The sequence below is a fragment of the Cervus elaphus genome, chromosome 12 (assembly GCF_910594005.1).
Source record: "Cervus elaphus chromosome 12, mCerEla1.1, whole genome shotgun sequence".
Classification (NCBI taxonomy): domain Eukaryota; kingdom Metazoa; phylum Chordata; class Mammalia; order Artiodactyla; family Cervidae; genus Cervus; species Cervus elaphus.
Window position 1 is genome coordinate 53,070,301 of NC_057826.1, and position 13,163 is coordinate 53,083,463.

General features: G+C 43.9%; 1 protein-coding gene across 9 annotated transcripts in view; it reads left to right on the plus strand.

Moving 5' to 3' along the window:
- The first annotated feature begins 6,956 nt into the window (after window positions 1–6,956).
- Window positions 6,957–13,163, plus strand: part of TLN2 (talin 2) — a 479,630-nt gene continuing 473,423 nt past the window's right edge. For 4 of the 9 annotated variants that reach the window (XM_043918844.1, XM_043918847.1, XM_043918843.1 and 1 more), the window contains exon 1: window positions 6,958–7,124. The gene's annotated coding sequence lies outside the window, so the exon portion shown is untranslated. Of the gene's footprint in view, window positions 7,125–8,563; window positions 8,661–13,163 lie in introns of those variants that run through there. The other 5 variants (XM_043918839.1, XM_043918846.1, XM_043918841.1 and 2 more) reach the window with 3 other exon arrangements.

The following is a 13,163-nucleotide window of genomic DNA, read 5'->3' on the forward strand; positions in this document are numbered from 1 at the left end:
CACCCTCGACCTCTCCCACAGAGTCCAAAAGACTGCTCTATACATCTGTGTCTCTTTTGCTGTCGAAAATTCTGAAAGAGATGGGAATACTAGACCACCTGACCTGCCTCTTGAGAAACCTGTATGCAGGTCAGGAAGCAACAGTTAGAACTGGACATGGAACAACAGACTGGTTCCAAATAGGAAAAGGAGTACGTCAAGGCTGTATATTGTCACCCTGCTTATTTACCTTATATGCAGAGTACATCACGAGAAATGCTGGGCTGGAGGAAGCACAAGCTGGAATCAAGATTGCCAGGAGAAATATCAATAACCTCAGATATGCAGATGACAACACCCTTATGGCAGAAAGTGAAGAACTAAACAGCCTCTTGATGAAAGTGAAAGAGGAGAGTGAAAAAGGTGGCTTAAAGCTCAACATTCAGAAAACTAAGATCATGGCATCTGGTCCCATCACTTCATGGCAAATAGATGGGGAAACAGTGGAAACAGTGGCTGACTTCATTTTCTTGGGCTCCAAAATCACCGCAGATGGTGATTGCAGCCATGAAATTAAGACGCTTGATCCTTGGAAGGAAAGTTATGACCAACCTAGGCAGCATATTAAAAAGCAGAGACATTACTTTGTCAACAAAGGTCCATCTAGTCAAGGCTATGGTTTTTCCAGTAGTCATGTATGGATGTGAGAGTTGGATGGTGAAGAAAGCTGAGCGCTGAAGAATTGATGCTTTTGAACTGTGGTGTTGGAGAAGACTCTTGAGAGTCCCTTGGACTGCAAGAAGATCCAACCAGTCCATCCTAAAGGAGATCAGTCCTGGGTGTTCATTGAAAGGACTGATGTTGAAGCTGAAACTCCAATATTTTGGCCATCTGATGCAAAGAGGTGACTCATTGGAAAAGACCCTGATGATGGGAAAGATTGAGGGCAGGAGGAGAAGGGGACGACAGAGAATGAGATGGTTGGATGGCATCACCGACTCAATGGACATGGGTTTGGGTGGACTCTGGGAGTTGGTGATGGACAGGGAGGACTGGAGTGCTGTGGTTCATGGGGTCGCAAAGAGTCAGACACAACTGAGTGACTGAACTGAACTGATATAAGGTTACTGTTACTATCTTTCTAAATTCCATATATATGTGTTAGTATACTGTATTGGTGTTTTTCTTTCTGGCTTACTTCACTCTGTATAATGGGCTCCAGTTTCATCCACCTCATTAGAACTGATTCAAATGAATTCTTTTTAATGGCTGAGTAATATTCCATGGTGTATATGTACCACAGCTTTCTTATCCATTTGTCTGCTGATTGACATCTAGGTTGCTTCCATGTCCTGGCTATTATAAACAGTGCTTCGATGAACATTGGGGTACATGTGTCTCTTTCAATTCTGGTTTCCTCGGTGTGTATGCCCAGCAGTGGGATTGCTGGATCATATGGCAGTTCTATTTCTGGTTTTTTAAGGAATCTCCACACTGTTCTCCACAGTGGCTGCACTAGTTTGCATTCCCACCAACAGTGTAAGAGGGTTCCCTTTTCTCCACACCCTCTCCAGCATTTATTGTTTGTAGACTTTTGGATAGCAGCCATTCTGACTGGCGTGAAATGGTACCTCATTGTGGTTTTGATTTGCATTTCTCTGATAATGAGTGATGTTGAGTATCTTTTCATGTGTTTAAACAAAAAATTTTGTGGCACCTATAATTAATACATCTCCAGAGCCAAAGAAGCCATTCTTTTTAAAAAATTTATTTATTTTTGGCTGCACTGGGTCTTTGTTGCTGCAGTTGGACTTTCTCTAGATGTGGTGAGCAGGGGATACTCTCTAATTGCAGTGGGTGGGATTCTCATTGCAGTGGCTTCTCTTGTTGCGGAATGTGGATTCTAGGTGTGCTCCGGCTTCAGTAGTTGTGGCACTAGGGCTTAGCTGCTCAGGAGCATGTAGGATCTTCCTAGACCAGGGATCAAACTTGTGCCCCTTGCATTGGCAGTCGGATTCCTAACCACTGGAACACCAGAGAAGTACCAGCCATTCTTATTCAATTAACTATGATCGAAGATTAAAAAAAAATTTTTTTTTTTAGTTTAAAAGTCTTTCTACAATACCTTGGTATTATATAACATTTCATGAAAATGTGTTTATAGATATAGCATTTAAAAGAAATCCCAAATGACCAGAAAGACTTAAAAGTTAGATATTTAATAGTAAAGGAGTTTTGATAATCCACACTAAAAAATATTTTTAAAAGTTTTTAGCCACAGTATAACCCCAAACAAGTCTTCTCAACTCAGTTATCAAGCAACCAAAAGGGAAACATTTTGTCCCACATAATGTTGATATTAACCATGTGATTTGGATTAAAGATAAATCCAATTTAACATCATAATTACTGGAATTCTTCTAGACAGCATGTTCTTCAGAGATACTTAAAGAACCTTCAGTGGCATGTTTTCTATACCATAGGGGAAAAAAAATCTCAAACATCTTCTGTGTTGGGTAAAATAATAACAATTGTTTCCTGAATCCATGTGAATGATTTCCTTTTCTTAAAAAAGACATTTAAATCTGCATCCTCCACTCCACTCTGAATGTCAGGAATAAGGTGAGGCTCTATCCATGGAGATGGCTACAAAGCTAAAATACATTAATTCTTGCAAAATGTTAAAAATCTGCCCTTCAAATAAAATGAAAGTAACTTATCAATTATATGCTGTACTGAAACTCAGATAATATTCTCTCTATAATTATTAGGTAGTAATCTCTCCTAGCGGAGAAGGCAATCGCAGCCCACTCCAGTACTCTTGCCTGGAAAATCCCATGGACAGAGGAGCCTGGTAGGCTGCAGTCCGTGGGGTCGCGAAGAGTCGGACAGGACTGAGCGACTTCACTTTCACTTTTCACTTGCATGCATTGGAGAAGGAAATGGCAACCCACTCCAGTGTTCTTGCCTGGAGAATCCCAGGGACGGCGGAGCCTGGTGGGCTGCCGTCTACGGGGTCGCACGGAGTCGGACACGACTGAAGCGACTTAGCAGCAGCAGCAGCAGCAGCAATCTCTCCTAGATCTTAAAATTAGAGAGCAGATGGAGAGATTTCTATAAACCTAAAAATGTCAAATGATAATAAATAGAAGCTCAAGCATCCCATTTCCATCTCTGGTTCTGAGTAATAGGCAATTTTCAGAAAACGTGGTTCCCCTGTCCACCCTGTTCCTTGGAGTGGGTAAGGCAATTTTAAAAATATCATGAACTGTTGGTGTATTGTATTGAGGAAGTCCCGGAAAATATAGCACAAAATATAAACAAAAGTAGAACAAAATATTTGGTGGAATTTCTTCTAGCTTTTCAACATAGACACAATTGGGTTTGCTCAGGTATATGTGCAGACAGGAGGTTAAGAGGTTATGGATAACAGGGCAATGGGTGAATAGATCAATTTCTTAGAATTTCTGTAGCACCAAGTAAGTCTGGTTTGGTCTTAATAGCTCTCAGTTCAGTTCAGTCACTCAGTCATGTCTGACTCTTTGTGAACCCATGGACTGCAGCACACCAGGCCTCCCTGTCCATCACCAACTCCCAGAGCTTGCTCAAATTCATGTCCATCAAGCTGGTGATGCCATCCACCCATCTCATCCCCTGTCGTCCCCTTCTCCTCCTGCCTTCAATCTTTCCCAGCATCAAGGTCTTTTCCAATGAGTCAGTTCTTTCTTTGAAAGTTTTTTTCAGGTGGCCAAAGAATTGGAGCTTCAGTTTTGGCAACATCCTTCCAATGAACACCCAGGACTGATCTTAGGATGGACTGGTTTGATCTCCTTCCTGTCTAAGGGACTCTCAAGAGTCTTCACCAACATCATAGTTCAAAAGCATCAATTCTTCAGCATTCAGCTTTCTTTATGGTCCAACTCTCACATCCATACATGACTACTGGAAAAACCAGAGCCTTGACTATATGGATCTTTGTTGGCAAAGTAACATCTCTGCTTTTTAATATACTGTCTAGTTTGTGAAAAAAATAAATTTTAGTTTTAGATATATTTGTAATTGACTCAGAAGCTATCTCTTTGATTTAGTTCCCCCAATATCATACTTTTTAGTCACACAAAAATGCGTATTTTTTTCAGTTCCTAATGATCTGCTTGGCAGGAATTGGAACAGTATGGTGGTGGTGGTGGTGGTTTAGTCACTAAGTCGTGTCCGACTCTTTCGAACCCATGGACTCTAGCCTGCCAGGCTTCTCTGTCCATAGGATTCTCCAGGCAAGAATACTGGAGTGGGTTGCCATTTCCTTCTCCATGGGACAATACGAAGACTTGGTAAATTGCTTAGTGGAATGAGTTTTATAACAAGCTCTAGACAGTCTAAGATAAACTGCCACCATGTTTTCCTCTGCTGGATGGAGACAAAGTTCAAGAATGTGAACTTGTTAGATCAGGTTTTTTGCTGGTCTACAATGAATTATGATCACTGTAACTAGTAAAGAAAGGGACTAATAATAGCTGACTCTATAGAAATAGTTTAGAAATAAGTATCTTATAAGGTCTACAGAAGGTGTCTCAACTTCAGAGCAGTTACTGTAGGTTACTGGTAAAATCTATTTGACTTTTATTTGGAAAACTGTTGGGAAAATATACTATTTGGCATTAGAATGGTTAGAGCTAATTTTTCTAAAGAAACAATAAATAGCTTTGAGGTCATTAAGAGAGGTTGAAGAAACTGAGACATCATAAAAATAGGTGAAGTGTTCAAAGTCAGTTGGTTAGAAGCCCAGACTAAAGCAAAGAATTCCAGGACTCATGTTCTTGTTGGGGGAAAGGGTCTGATTGATCTGAGAGCCACAAAATAGGCTAATTGAACACATAATGCATAGATATTCAGATACCTGCACCTCACTCCTCTCAGACTTAGCTGCTATTTTGAAATGAGTGAAATTACTGGACTAAACCAATGCTATATATAACTCTACAAGATGTTGGTATCCCAGGATTGCACTGATAAGTCTAGCAGGAGAGATGACTCTTCAAATATCTCAGGAACTGGTCAAGTAGATAGTGAACAAATATGCTATTTTCATGGAACAAGTATTTGTTGTGTACCTACTAAGTGTCAGGCCCTTTTAGGCACAGAGGTACAAGAAAGAACTTTGCTATTACTTTCTAAAATTCAACAGCTTCTCACTGGCAGGCAGAGGGAGAACATGGGATATTTTGAGAATGGTGAATTAAATAACGGAAAATCTTTAAATCTAAGTTGGGGAAAAATCTAATTTTGAGATGTTTGACAAGAAGTCATTGGGCTCCATGAACTGACAACTAAGCAGAAAGGGAAAATGGCTTTAGTTGTAGTCAGTTTTTCTTTTTGTCTTGAAGAGCCTCTTATGCAAACCTGTCATTTGAGCTATAAAAATATGGTCAATAAACCAAGGGACAATTTAGGTGGCATTAATGACTTTATTACCAATCTCTTACAAAAATCAATAAACATGTACTTTTTAACCATCCCCTGAGGTGGCTTCTTGCCACCACCAGTTATTGTTAGATTGGGGAATGTTTAAAGGTGTGGTAAACAGAACCATTTTTTCTGTGTGATTAGAAACTGTGCCGTGCAACTTTGAAAACTTTCTCAAGTAGCCAGTTCATTGGTTCTCTAATAGTGCTTTTTGATTTATAAAGTTTATTCTCTGAAATAAGTTAAAAAGCTGTTCTCTGTTATAAACATCTGTGGTCATAGTAAAGTCTAGTCCATCAGCCCTAACAAGAAGATGTTTTGTTTTTCTTGTAGAGTATCCAGCCGTTATCCAATGTCTCAACAGACTTTGTCAAGATAGATCAATTTACATAATCTCCAATTCATAAGGGCAGAAGTTTCATGCTCTAAGAAACACTAAAAAGTTGCAATAGTTTCAGTTAGGAGTAACTAAAGAGATTTGCTACCTGTTTCTTGGGGAAAGGAGTTAATCCTGGTTATTTTATATTGGGATGAAGAAAAATGCAAGGTCTTTTCTTATTAAAAACATTTTATTTGTAATTAAAAAGTTATGTGTGTCCCTTGGAGAAGGAAATGGCAACCCACTCCAGTACTCTTGCCTGGAAAATCCCATGGACCGAGGATACTGGTAGGCTACAATGGAGTCGCATTCATGAGCGACTTCACTTTCACTTTCCTGTGTCCCTTACAGAAAAATCACAAACTAGAACTAAGCAGACAGAGATAAATCACCCACAACTCCAATTACCGAGACCTAGTTAACATCTTGGTTTCTGCGTCCAGTCTTTTCTACCTCTCCACATACCAATTTTCAAAAATGACATCATATAGTACATAGTGTTTTGTGATGTCACCGGGCCGCCAAAACTTCTCATTGCTTCAGGTCATCCTACAACATTTCCTAATGGCTGTGTAACTGCAAAGGTATATCATTGACATTAAGGGCACAGTAGGCAGGAGAAAAATTTCTTCTTCTGAATTTAATAGATTACGCCCCCTCATCTCTAAAAGCCGTTCTCTAAATCTCTAAATGACCTCTGACCAGGTGGGTTTTGGTGTCGGCGTGTGCGACACATAGAGAGGGAAAATCCTGCTTGGGGTTCCCACCGACAGCATCGCAATAGGACTCCAGAGCCCATCAGGTTCCTCGTGTCGGAACATCACCTCGCTTCCCCTCCGTGGCGGGCCAGAGGTTTGGGGAAGCGCTCTGCGGACCTAGGGGCCCCATTCCCCAAGACAGTGCATTCCCTCCCCTCTTCACATAGCAGACCCGAGCTCTGCGACAGCTCGGCCGGCGCCCCTCTTTGCCCTCGAAATCTCCCAGCACCGGACGGCTGGCTAGAGACCCAAGAGGTGCCCTGTGGAGCCCGTGCCTGCCCAACCTCGGTGCCGCGCTGCGCGGCGGCCGAACCAGAGCCGCGCGGGGCCGCGCCGTCCCCGAGTGATGACGCGCTTCCTGCCCTCCCGGCGCTCCCGGGCCGTGCGCTCGCGCTCGCCCTCGGCTCTTGTTCCGCGCCTGGAGCCAGCGGCGGCGGCAGCGGCTGGGGCGGCTGCGGGAGCGGAGCGGTCGCTGGGCGCGCTGGGGGACGCTGGCTGCACTCCGAGGCAGGCGCTCTGCAATGAGACAGTAAATGCATCCCCCGGTAAGGCGCACGGCTCACTCGGGTTTTCCTCTTCCTCCAGCTGCATGCACGTTGCATGAATTTCTCGTGTCTTTTCCCTCCCCTTTACAGAAGGAAAATGTGGGTGGTTTTCCCTTTCCTTTTGCATCTCGTGAGTGATGCCAATGCAGAAAAAACCTCGCAAAGCTCCAAGCTTTGATGTTCTAGGGAGCTTTTTGCAGGAAAATAAAAATAAAAAATAAAATTAATGCACCTGTCTATTGCACATGTATGTTTCACTGCACTGAACCCGAGCGCGGCGGTTTGCAAACAGCCTCACAGCCGGCTCCCGAGAGCGGATTCCTAGCCATGGGCAGCTGGTCCCCTGCGGGGCTCCCCCTGGGTTTCCGGTAACTGGGCTTTGAAAAGCGGCCCCGCCTGCCTGGAGTGTCCCCTCGGCCCCGGCCGGGCCCCCGCGCCGGGAGAGTTGGCGCGGGCGGAGCAGCTTCGTTCCAGCACTGGTCGCCCCGACTCCAGCGCCACTTTGCAAACAAGTCTTCGGCTGGGCTCTGGGCAAAGACAGCCGGCCGGTGCGGAGCTCCTTTCCCAGTCCCGGACTCTCAGACCTGCCGATTCCACGATTCTGTTTTACTTGGCAATCTCGCCACAAGCAAACTGCTGGAAACTGGGGGACCAAGAGCGAGGGGGAGAATTGGGATTCAGTGCTGCCGCTGGCCTCGCGCTGGACCAGGGGCGCCCTATCCTTCCTTGGCCCCAGGAGCTGAAATTTCGCCCTCGTCGGGAGCCGGGGGTCCCGGACACCCTCATTTCGTGATTCCCCAAGGGGACCGAGGAGCGACGTTCGAGGGCGCCATATTTTCAGTGGGTCTTGCCTACCGAGGGGAGTGGGCGAACAGCTGGTGGGCCGGGGGGAGAGCGCGGCGCCCCGGCAGGAGAGGCTGGAGCGGTTTTCCCCGGGAAAGTTTGCGCTCCCAGGCCGGCACGGAGGTGGTTTCGCAGGGCGCGCACCGCGCCTGTCCCCGCAAGGGCGCGCGGGCTGCAGCGTGTCGCCAGGCCGGCCCGCCGGGGTTGAGGGCCGAGAGCCGCCGTCAGAGACTGCGCGCTCTGTTCGCCTCGGTCCACGGTCCCGCCGAGACGCAGCAGTCGGGCTCCGAGGCGCAAGGAACACGCCCCTCTCCTGCGGCCGCGGCCGCCGCGGCGCTCCGCTGGAGCCGTGCGCTTGACCGCTTTCCCCGGCCGGGCGCCGGTGCGGACCGTCTTGCCGGCGCCAGGAGCCTCCTGGGTGCCCCTCAGAGCGCCGGAGCTCACTCCCCGCGTAGACGAGGAGCCCCGGTTATCGTCCGTGGTTTGCGGTGACCCCCGTGGAGGAAGACAAGCCCGAGCCTCCTCTCGCCTGTCTGGCTGCGCCCGCGACAGCAGCAGCGCCCGCGGCTGCGTGCTCGGCTCTCGCCGCGGTGCCAGCTGGCGGAGGCGAGGTCAGGGGGACATTTCCAGAAGTTGGGGTTTCAGGGGGATGCGTGGAGAAACTTGGATTTTTGCTGCACGTGAAGAACCAAGGTGACTTGGGGAAAGGAGATTGATTCAGAATGCCTGTCTGGTGGTGAAAACTAACCGCTGGCTATTTCTAGACGATGAGAGGGGAATGAGCGGGTGTTGGTGTTGTCCGAGACGCATTTAAAGACGCGAGAGTAGGGGGGTGTTCTGGAGAACTGGACCCCTAGATATAATAAACTACAAGCAGCTTGGTGCTCTAAATGCCACTGAACTCTGGCTCTGATAGAACCCGGGGTGCTGAGTGGTGACATTCGTCAGGTTGAGCGCTGTTCTCCCTTCTAAAGAGCTTGGAGTTGACGACTTCTCGGGAGGGGGGCTGTGAGGAAATCTTTACTTTTGAGATAGATTGTGATCTCTGCTTTGTGAAGGGGCTGGGGAAGGGCGAGTTGGCTGACCTACAGTTCGCTGGCAGGAACGTGCCAGCCTTTCTCCTTGGCGAGAGAAATGCTGCCATAGTATTGAGGTCATGTCAGCACTTTGGGGCTTCATCATTGGAAAGGCTTCAAGGGATGACTGAGAGCATGTGGGGGGAGGGGGGAGGCTTTCATCTCAGAGATGTGCCCTGTGATGTCAGGATTTAGGCTGCTCTTACGTCTGTTTGCCTCAATAAATACTTATCCAGTGAGAATGTCAGGCATTGAATTTCCAACATTTTATCTTCCTTGTTGGCTGATTTGGGGTATCTATGCAAAAACCCGGGAAGGGCCTTGAATGTGATAAGACACATGGCCTTGAGAGAGGAGGGATATCTGCAGAAATGCTAATTTTGTTTTCACTGAGCCCTAGAACTGTGGAGAACAACCTGAGCCTAAGATACATTTTACTAGAATTAGCATAATTAATTTAGGAGAGAATCAAATTAGTTGCTGAAAGCCTCCATCCCTTTTGTAAACTTCCCAGTCTTAGAAATGGTACCTGGAATCAGAAAACACAGAGCTCCTCAGATTGGGGAAGTCCTTGGATTCTCTCTGCCTTTGTGCCCACTCAGGTCATCAAGGAGTACTGAAGAATTATTAGAGTTTCTGTTTTTGGCATTGATGTGCTTTTACCTCCAAAGGGAAAGTGCACTTTTAAAACTTGGCCCTGTTCATTGAGTTATTGGGGATATTCTTTATAGGCATAGGTTTATTTATATGGGTTTTGAATTCACCTACTGTTAAATCTACTTGTTTGGGGACTTTCAAACAGTATTCCCTAAAGTATTTTTAAGCAAAGTCAGGTTTTAGAAAGAGGTGTGTGTGTATGTGTTATTTGCTTTAGTCCAGTTTCTTTTATAGCTCAAATTATACTGATTCCCCCATTCTTCCTCCCTCTGTTACTAGCAATCATTTGTTTCTAAGAGCAGTTAAGGATGGTTATAGGTGGTGAACAATTTAAATTTTTACCAACTGCTCAGCAAAAGAAAATGTCTAAAGATGTATTTATTCATCTTAGTATTGTGCTTTATAACTATATATATATCACATATTTTTGTGCATGTACTAAACATTACATAATAAAAATCTAAAAGAAGTATTCTCAATAAAGCTAAAATTAAAAATTAAAAAAGTTTTATTATAAACCCTTGTACCTTCATTCCTAAGTTTACTACCTCAATATTTGTTTTTTTTTATGCCTCTCTTAACAAAGTGTTACAAATTGTGCTTTGTTGCCTCTTGCTTGATTCTTATTATAACTTCTTGGCTTGATCAAAGTTCCTGCAATTTTTTCCTATTAAGATTTTATAACTTCAAGAGGTTAGAAATGCCTATTCATTTTGGAGAATTGCCTGTCAAGTTACTATGTGGTGTGTGTGTTGTGGTGTGTGTGTGGCATGCCCAGACTCTTGGGACAGTGTCTAAAACTTGTGATCTCTGACATTACTACTCCAGAACTTTTGAGTCATAATGTTCTCTTGGAGGTTTAAGGTGGTGAATTAGCCAATACAGGAAGTACTAAAAAAGAGTTAAGTAATTCAAAGTTATTTTTATGGGTTAAAAAAAAAATTAAAGACAAGAAGGAAAACTTAATAAGCAGGACCAGAATTACAGCTTAACATATACCCAACTGGTGCCTTTTTAATTACAGTACTTTCCCCCAGAACTTTTTAATCCTATTACTCTTATACTTAATAAGGAGACTAGTTAAAATATAAGCCAAACAGAACTATTACAAATGATGGGGATAAATGCTGGGTATAACCAGATGTTTTGTCTAAAGTTAAAAGAGTTAAGGAATCTGAACTCTATCATATTCCCCCTGTAGGCTGTCCTCAATCCCCTTCCTCAATAAGCAGGAAATTTTCAAAGGCAAAAAAATCTTGGATGGCAGTGGAGACAAAACAAGAAAAGAACAAAATGTTTAGGGTAGACTTCACCTGTCTGTTGACCAAGCCTGTGGCTTAGTGGAGATGTCACTTGGTTTTGAGAGCCTTTGTTTATGTACCACCCAGAGCTATGAATCAAGACGGCTTTTTTGCCACCCTTTCATAGTGGATTGTTAGAGTCAGTGCTAGGACAATGTTTTGTTTCTCCGTTAACCAACAATTAAATTTCATCCAAAGTGATGTTGTTCTGAATATGTAGAACAATAAGTGAATATTTGTATTTCCCTTTTAATCTTTTAGCTGCACTCCTAACAAACAAAATTTTCTAAGTCTGCTATTCACCTATTCAGTGATTGTTTTTGAGGATTTATTGTGTACTTAGACATCTTCTGGCCTCTCCCCACACAGCCAGTCCCTAGAGCATGATCTTTTATACTTTATGCATCTTGTAGATTGGGGGATGGGGGAGGGCAATAGTGTGAGATTAAACAGTACTTGAAGGACAACATGATCAAAGATATGCAAAGGATGTGAACAGGCAATTCTCAAGATAAGGGGTACAAATGGTCATAAACATGTGAAAAGATTCTCAAAGCACATCATGGTCAGGGAAATGCAAATTAAAAAGCCAAGAACTGTTAGTTTTCTGTTCATCCAGTTAGTGCGTGTTTTAAAGGTTGGTAACATCCTCTGTTAGGTGGGTTGGGGGCAACCCTCAGACTCTCGGTGGGAATCTGAATGGGCGCAACCTTGTGGGAAAGCAGACAGTTTCAGTGAAAATTTGGAATGTGTTTATTTGTGTATGTTTATTTGTGTATGCAGTCGCATATTTGGAATCCTTTCTTACAAAAGTAGAAACAGCATGTAGGGATCTGTGTATGAGGATGTTTGTTGCCAGATTACTACAAAATAAGCTAGAAGCAGTATGAGTTCCCATCAGTAGGATGAATATATAGGGTCCATATCTATATATATGGATCCTCTCATCCATATATAGAGAGATTATTTTGTGAAGGATGTCTATGATATATTACATGTAAATAAAATCAAGTTGCCAAGTATCATATGTGGTATGATACTATTTCTGATTTAAAAAAGAAGCCCTATGTGTATGACCTTGAAGAAACATATGGAAGGACACATAAAACCTAATATTGTTTAAAATTAGCTGTGGGGCAGAGGGGTGATTAACTTGCTCCCTGTACACCTTGAATGGTTTACTTGCCTAAACATGCAGGCTTTTTTAATATGAAAACATTTAAAAATATTATTTGGTTAACGAATAGGAAATTTGTCTGGAACCATTTTAGAAACAAAAACTGGGCAATATTCTTTTTTTTTTTTTTCTGTTCCATTCTGCAGCAATCTCTTGTCGCTTTGGAAACTTTCAGTTATCTTCTAAAATTCTGAGATTTCCCAACTTTAAGTGAAATCCTTCAGTATAAGCCTTGGCTTCCAGAAGAGCTATTCACCTTTATCTCCCAGGAGGGTGATGATAAGAGTTTGTGAAACCCTTTCCCTTGACTTTCTTTGATCCCATTCTGAAGGTAGAGGGGAGGTCTTCTGGCCAACTGCAGTCTTCCAGGATTTCAAGGCAGCATGTCCTCAAACTTGGTTTTCCTGAGCCAGAGAGAGAGAGAGAGAGAGAGAGATAGAGAGAGACACGAGTGTGTTAGTCGCTTAGTCATGTAGGACTCTTTGCAACCCCATGGATTGTAGCCCGCCAGGGTTCTCTGTCCGTGGAATTCTCTAGACAAGAATGCTGGAGTGAGTAGCCATTCTTTTCTCCAGGGCATCTTCCCGATCCAAGGATTGAACCCGGATCTCCTGCATGGCAGGCAGATTCTTTACTATCTGAGCCACCAGGGAAGCCCAGAGAGTTGCTGCTAAATGATTCTTCTGGCATTTGAATCCCGGTCTCCATCCAAACTATCTTTAGCTTAGCTGATTGCTCTACCTGTGTACCATTTTCAATTCTGCCTCTAGATGTGATTTTTGAAACTTGGTAGTATTTGAGTTCTTGGCAGTCACTACCAAAAAAATGAAACTTTCAAAAGCAGTGGAACCTCCATTCACATTTTAAAAAGTACCTATCACATGACTCTGAATGCTGGTGGGTCACTCAGAATCTCAACCACTTGGAAGCCAGGGCTGTGCTGCAAATTTGAAAACCGTGCTTTATATTCAGTGGTTTCCAGGTG